The following is a 6,499-nucleotide window of genomic DNA, read 5'->3' on the forward strand; positions in this document are numbered from 1 at the left end:
AACATTTATATTTATGTTAATAAGACCTCATGATTGTACGCAACACGTCATTTGACAACACGGTACTTTATGTACGCAACACGTCATTTGACAACATGGTACCGTGGGTCGAAATTAATTCCGATCAATACGAATACGATGAGGTCTTTATATGTTATCTAACATTTATGATTACTTATGCAATTAATCATTATTTATTTCATGCATACTAATGTTTATTCTTAAATTTATAATCTTAAAATTTAAAATAAGAAAAAGTAGTTTGTATTTTTATTAAAAGTAAATCTTAAAAGTTAAAATAAAAAAAAGGAATGGTAAAATGGAGTAGTTTTTTTTGTCAAAAATGAAGTATTGAAAATGAAGTGGTCTCCTTCTATAATTAAAAAAAAAATTGTACCTAATTGCTATTATCTGCCCTCGTATTTTTTTTTTCCTTCTTTTCCTTACTTTATCTCAAAAACCGAAATTCCTTTTTTTGATAAGTCTTGGGCCGAGACAACTACTCATCAGATGGAATTTAATCATACACGTTTAAGAGGGTGTTTGGGGTAGCGTTTTGAGAAAGATTTTTTGATTATTACGTTTTATAAACGTAAAAAAATTGATTTTTAGTGTTTGGCAATTAATCTTTGAAAAGTGATTATGTACGTTTAGGAAGCATCAAAACGCGGTTATGAAACAGTAGCACTCAGCATACTGCACCAAAACGCAATAAAATTCTAGAGTCAAAATTACTTAAATATCCTAAAAAGAATTAGTCATGTTTTTTTTAATGGGTACAACAAGGGTATTATTAGGCACTAAGAAAGAGAGCAAACATGATGGCTAATGAATTCAAACTTGATTACCCTTCGGTGGTAGTATATATAATTTGATTTATTACGGTATTGTCATGTCTTTAAAATATATTATTTGATATAAGATATCCAATAATTTGACATTACGATGTCTATCTTAGTCATTTTAGTCATTAATTATTGGATTTCAAATATCTAAAAAAATGAATATTTAATTATTGCTATATCAAACATTATAATCAAATCCAAACACTATTTATTTACAACACGTTTTGCTGCAGCTGATTATTTGATTCCAATTATTTAAAACGCATAATCATTTTTTCAAATCGCAAATTCAAACACCCCCTAAATAAATCTAGTGTTAAAGGCAAGTGGGGTATCAAAGAATTGAAGTGGAAACATGTACGTGTAAAACAAGTCAAGCGAAAGAGGTCCCTACTACCTTATTAAACTAATTGGGTGCCAAATTGTTTAATGGCAAGATTCATTTTTGGTTGGTTGGGTCACGGATTTTAGACAAACTTTATGGGCAGATTTTTTTATTGCAAGAGGGTAAAAACTTTTTTCCAAACTTGTCAAATATTTTGTTAAAAACGTGACCGTTGAAAAAAGGAGATTGAATAATAGAACTTAAAAAACATTTTTTTTTTTTTTGAGTGTGCATTAAAATGGCCCATTTAATAATGGGGAGTTAAAAAGATAGTCAAAATTATTTCAACGAACAAGGGTTCAATTGGATGTTTCTTAAAAAAATAAATAAATAAAAAAAAATCCGCGGGTACGGGTGATGGATCCAATAAATCCGCATCCACGACCCGCGGGTGTCATCCCTAATTGTGACGAGTACAAATTAACTAAAAGTCTAAAAGATAAATGCTCTTATAGGGACCAAATGTTCACAATAATTGCCTAAGCTAGATATGAAACAAATAGTTCATTAAAAAAAAAAAGGTCGTTGTGCGTTTTCGAGATGATAGCCGAAATACACTTACAAAAGTAGGCCAGCCGTCAATTCTTTATGGCCATATCAACGTAGATCAACAAAATCATTTATGGTTTTGATAAAAGATTAATTGAAAATTAAATTTTTTTTTTTTGGATTATCGGTAACAAAAGCAAAGGTTGTTTTTGGTTGCCACAACAAACAAGACAGAGGTTGTTGACCTTTGTTATTAAACATGGCACAAGTGAACAATAACAATAGATTATTGTTTTTGAAAAGAATAATGATGCGTTAATTTAATTGTATAAAATAAAATTAAAGAAAATAGTTTTCATTGATGACTATGAACAAACGCAAACAAAGTGTTTGTGGTATTTGGTGATTAAAAAAAAAGTGCATCTAAAGCTTCTACTGAAAATAATATGCATCTAAAGCTTCTACTGAAAATTAATGTGCAAGGTACAACATATAACTATATGGTTAAATTCATTTGAGCCTTCGGAGTCACAAGTATATGATGTATATATATTACTCAATTAACAAAATAGTAAATCGAAATTAATTCATATGAATAGTAAAACGAAATTAATTAATTTACTATTCACATAAAAAAGCGCATATGATGAAAAGCGCATCGCATATGATAAGCGCATATGATAAAAAGCGAATATGATGAAAAGCACAGCGCATATGATGAAAAGCGCATATGATTAAAAGCGCATATGGTGAAAAACACAGCGCATATGATTAAAGGCGTATATGGTGAAAAGGATATATGATAAAAAAGGCACATATGGTGATTAATGAAAAGTATATTGTGAAAAAGAATCACAAATGTTTCTTGAAAGAATTCAAGGTAAGATATATGAACCAATTCATCCATCATGTGAACCATTTTGATATTTCATGGTTCTAATAGACGCATCTAGCGGATGGTCTCATATTTGTATGTTATCGAGCCGTAATATGGCATTTGCAAAGTTTCTTGCACAAATTATTAAATTGAGAACACATTATTCTGATTACACCATTAAAAGGATGAGACTTGATAATGCTGGTGAGTTAACATCTCAAGCATTTAATGATCATTATATATCTACAGGGATTGTTGTTGAACATCCAGTTGCTCATGTGCATACACAAAATTGGTTTAGCTGAATCAATAGATAAACGCTTGCAGCTAATAACTAGACAATTGATAATGAGTACAAATCTCTCAATATTTATATGTGGACATGTAAATTTACATGCTGCGACATTAATTCGCATTATACCATGTGGAAGTCATAAATATTTTCACTTAATACTTGATTTTGGCCAAGAGCCAAATATTTTTCACCTTAGAACATTGGTTGTGCAGTGTATGTTCCAATTGTATCACCACAAAACAATAAAATGGTTCTTCAAAGAAAGATGGTAATATATTTTGGATATAAAACATCTTCAATCATAAGATATATTGAACCCATGATGGGTGATGTTTTTACAGTACGTTTTGCTGATTGTCATTTTAATAAAACATTGTTCCCTAGATTAGGGGGAGAAATAAAAATAAAAAATAAAATGATGCTTCATGATGTGAACATCAATTAAGGTATATTGAACTCGCACAAAAGAATGTGAAACGAAAGTTCAAAAATAATGCATATGCAAGAACTTGCAAATTAATTACTTTACGCATTTACAGATAAAAAAAAGTGACCAAATCATATATACCAGCTATAAATGCTCCAGCTCGAACTGAAATTCCAAAAGCTGGCAATAATGTCACTGTTGAGTCTTTGCCACGCATCAAACGTGGAAGATCAATTGTTTCCGAAGATAAAAATCCTCGAAAAAGAAAATCAGCTGATAATGAGGTAAAAGAAAGTGTTCAAGAAGAACCACAAATCAATATTCCTTCTGCAGAGGATATTGATAAATGTAAATACTAAAATTGCGATAAAATTATGCAATATTATGGAACCAAAATGAAATTAAAATCTCTATGAGATATTTTCATATAATGTTACAATGACATCATGAATAAAGATGATGATATGAAACTAAAATCTGTCATTGAATATACAAAGTGGACATGATTGAGCTCAATGGAAAGGAGCAAGACGAGCTAAATTAGAATCGCTCGATAAAAGAAAAGTTTTCGGATCAATCGTTATCACTTTTAAAGATGTGAAACATATGGGATATAAATGAATTTTTATCCGAAAAGAAATGTGCAAATGAAGTTACAAGGCAAAACTAGACTTGTAACTCAATATTTCCCACAAAGACCAGAAATGAATTATGAAGAAAACTTATCCTTATGTAGTGAATACAATTACTTATTAGATACTTAATCAACCTGGTAGTTACTTAAATGCATCTCATGGATGTTGTTACTACTTATCTATGTGAATCACTTGATAGTGATATATATATGAATATATCTGAAGGGTTTAAGGTATCATAAGTATCTAATGCAAAACTCAAATAAATGTATTCCATTGAATCACAAAGATTTTTATATGGATTGATACAATAGTATAACCGATTAAATGACTACTTGAAAAAAAGGGGTATACATATAAACTTATTTTGCACGTATGTTTTATAAAAACAATGTTCGGATATGTGATCGTAGTTGTTTATGTCAATGTTCTTAACATCATATGAACGAATAAAGAGATCTATGAAATCATTCAACTTCTAAAGAATTATTTTGAAATGAAAGATCATGAAAATCTTAACAGATCGGAAGTTCCATATTTTATTGCAATTGAGGTTCTTATGTATCTTATAGATTGTACAAGACCTAACATTTCTCTTGCAGTTAATTTGTTGGCAAGATTCAGCTCAAATGACAATGGAGCGGGATCAAACACATATTTTGATACCCTTGAGAAACTGCTGATTTAAAATTATTTTATTATAACGTTTCAAAACAAGATTTGGTTGATTATATATATGCAGGTCATTCATCAAATCCTCATAAAGATAAATCTCAAACTCGATATGTATTCCTAAATGGAGATACCACAAAATCATGGCGTTCTTAAAACAAACACTTGTTGCAACATCATCATCAAATCATGACGAAGTGATTGCATTATATGAAACTACTCGAAAATGTGTTTGGTTGAGATCAATGACACAAATCATTATTGATTCTTGTGGACTAGAACGCTATAAAAGACTAACAACTATCTTCACCAACAACTATATATGAAGATAATGCAGCTTGCATAATACAAATGAAAGAAGAGTATCAAAAGTGACTGAACAAAATATAAATACTGACGAGGCGCCAAAGCCATAGACGGTCTTAACGGTCATAAGTTTGATGGAAAAGAATGGTATGTTGGTAAGGCTCAGAAAAGACTACAAAGGAATAGGAATTGAAACAAGGGTTTGAGCAAATCATGAAGGAGACTGTAGACAAATCACAAGGGCTAAACTTGTACATAAAAGATTTAGATGATACAGTTTCAGATGAAAACCTCAGATTCTTCTCATATACTCAAGATCTCGTAAAAGACAACCAGATTAAAATGAGATACGTTCAATCAACAACTCTGCTGATCTTTATACCAAAGCACTGCCAACTGCTATTTTCAGAACACACGTTCATAATATTGGCATGAAACATGTTCAGAAGATGTAACAACTCAGGCGTTGCCTATTTGAGGGGGAGTCAACTCTATGCTGCACTCTTTTTCCCTTAGCTAAAGTTTTATCCCAATGGGTTTTCTTTAGCAAGGTTTTTAACGAGGCAGTAATAGTTATTCTCTAATAAAATTGTCATTCAAGGGGGAGTGTTATAAAATATCTAGATTGTGTTATAAAATATCTAGATTGTGTTATAAATTTTCATTTGTTTTCCTATTTTAACAATTAGCTTTGTAACACAGATCACTCTATTCATCCAGCAGCTAAACCCGGATGAGGTTTGAATCTTAAATCATTTGTTTGACAACAAAAAAAAATTTCATTCGTTTTCAGTATATTAACAATAACTTTTGTAAATATATAGCAAATTCAATATCATCCGCAGCTACCTTTCTTGGAGCGTATGATTCAAGGGTCTGATAATAATGACCACAGGTAAAAAACAAATCAAAACTAAACTAATTTTTGATATATGGTCATGTATAATTGCACCTGAATAGTTGATATAATAATAATTTTTTGTGTAATCCTTTTTAAAGGTTAGTGAGTGTCATGCTGTGGCTGTTAGAGCATCCCCCTTACTATCGTGGAAATGATTTAAGGTTCGTAAAATAAAATAAGAATAAATAAAATAAGATTATTTAAAGTTGATTTTGGATTTACGATTTCAATAACAGGCGCAACAACATGATCATACACCCTTATTTGAGAATTGGAAGGTGTACTTTTGAGGAATTCAAAGATGATATCGACAATAACATTGGATTTGGATACAAATATGTCGGCCTAGATTTGGGTAAGGTTGGTCAGGTAATAAAATCTTACATTTTCTACTCTATAGCTATAATATTTTTGTTCTTTTTAATACATATATACATTATTGAAATTTTGTAGGCAAGGAAGGAGGAAATGGCCTATGATGATAAGTTTAAACATGACTTCTTTGGGGATTTGAATGATAGTTTAGGCAGAATTTTTCAAAACGGTGAAATTGAAATATACACGTATGATCCGCCAAGGGATCCGAATAACACCGAGTGAGTAAAGTATTATTTTCTTACGTACATTTATATGGTATTGTACTAATTATTTGTATTTTTGTAGTTAT

This window comes from Rutidosis leptorrhynchoides, chromosome 3, assembly GCF_046630445.1.
Source record: "Rutidosis leptorrhynchoides isolate AG116_Rl617_1_P2 chromosome 3, CSIRO_AGI_Rlap_v1, whole genome shotgun sequence".
Lineage (NCBI taxonomy): Eukaryota > Viridiplantae > Streptophyta > Magnoliopsida > Asterales > Asteraceae > Rutidosis > Rutidosis leptorrhynchoides.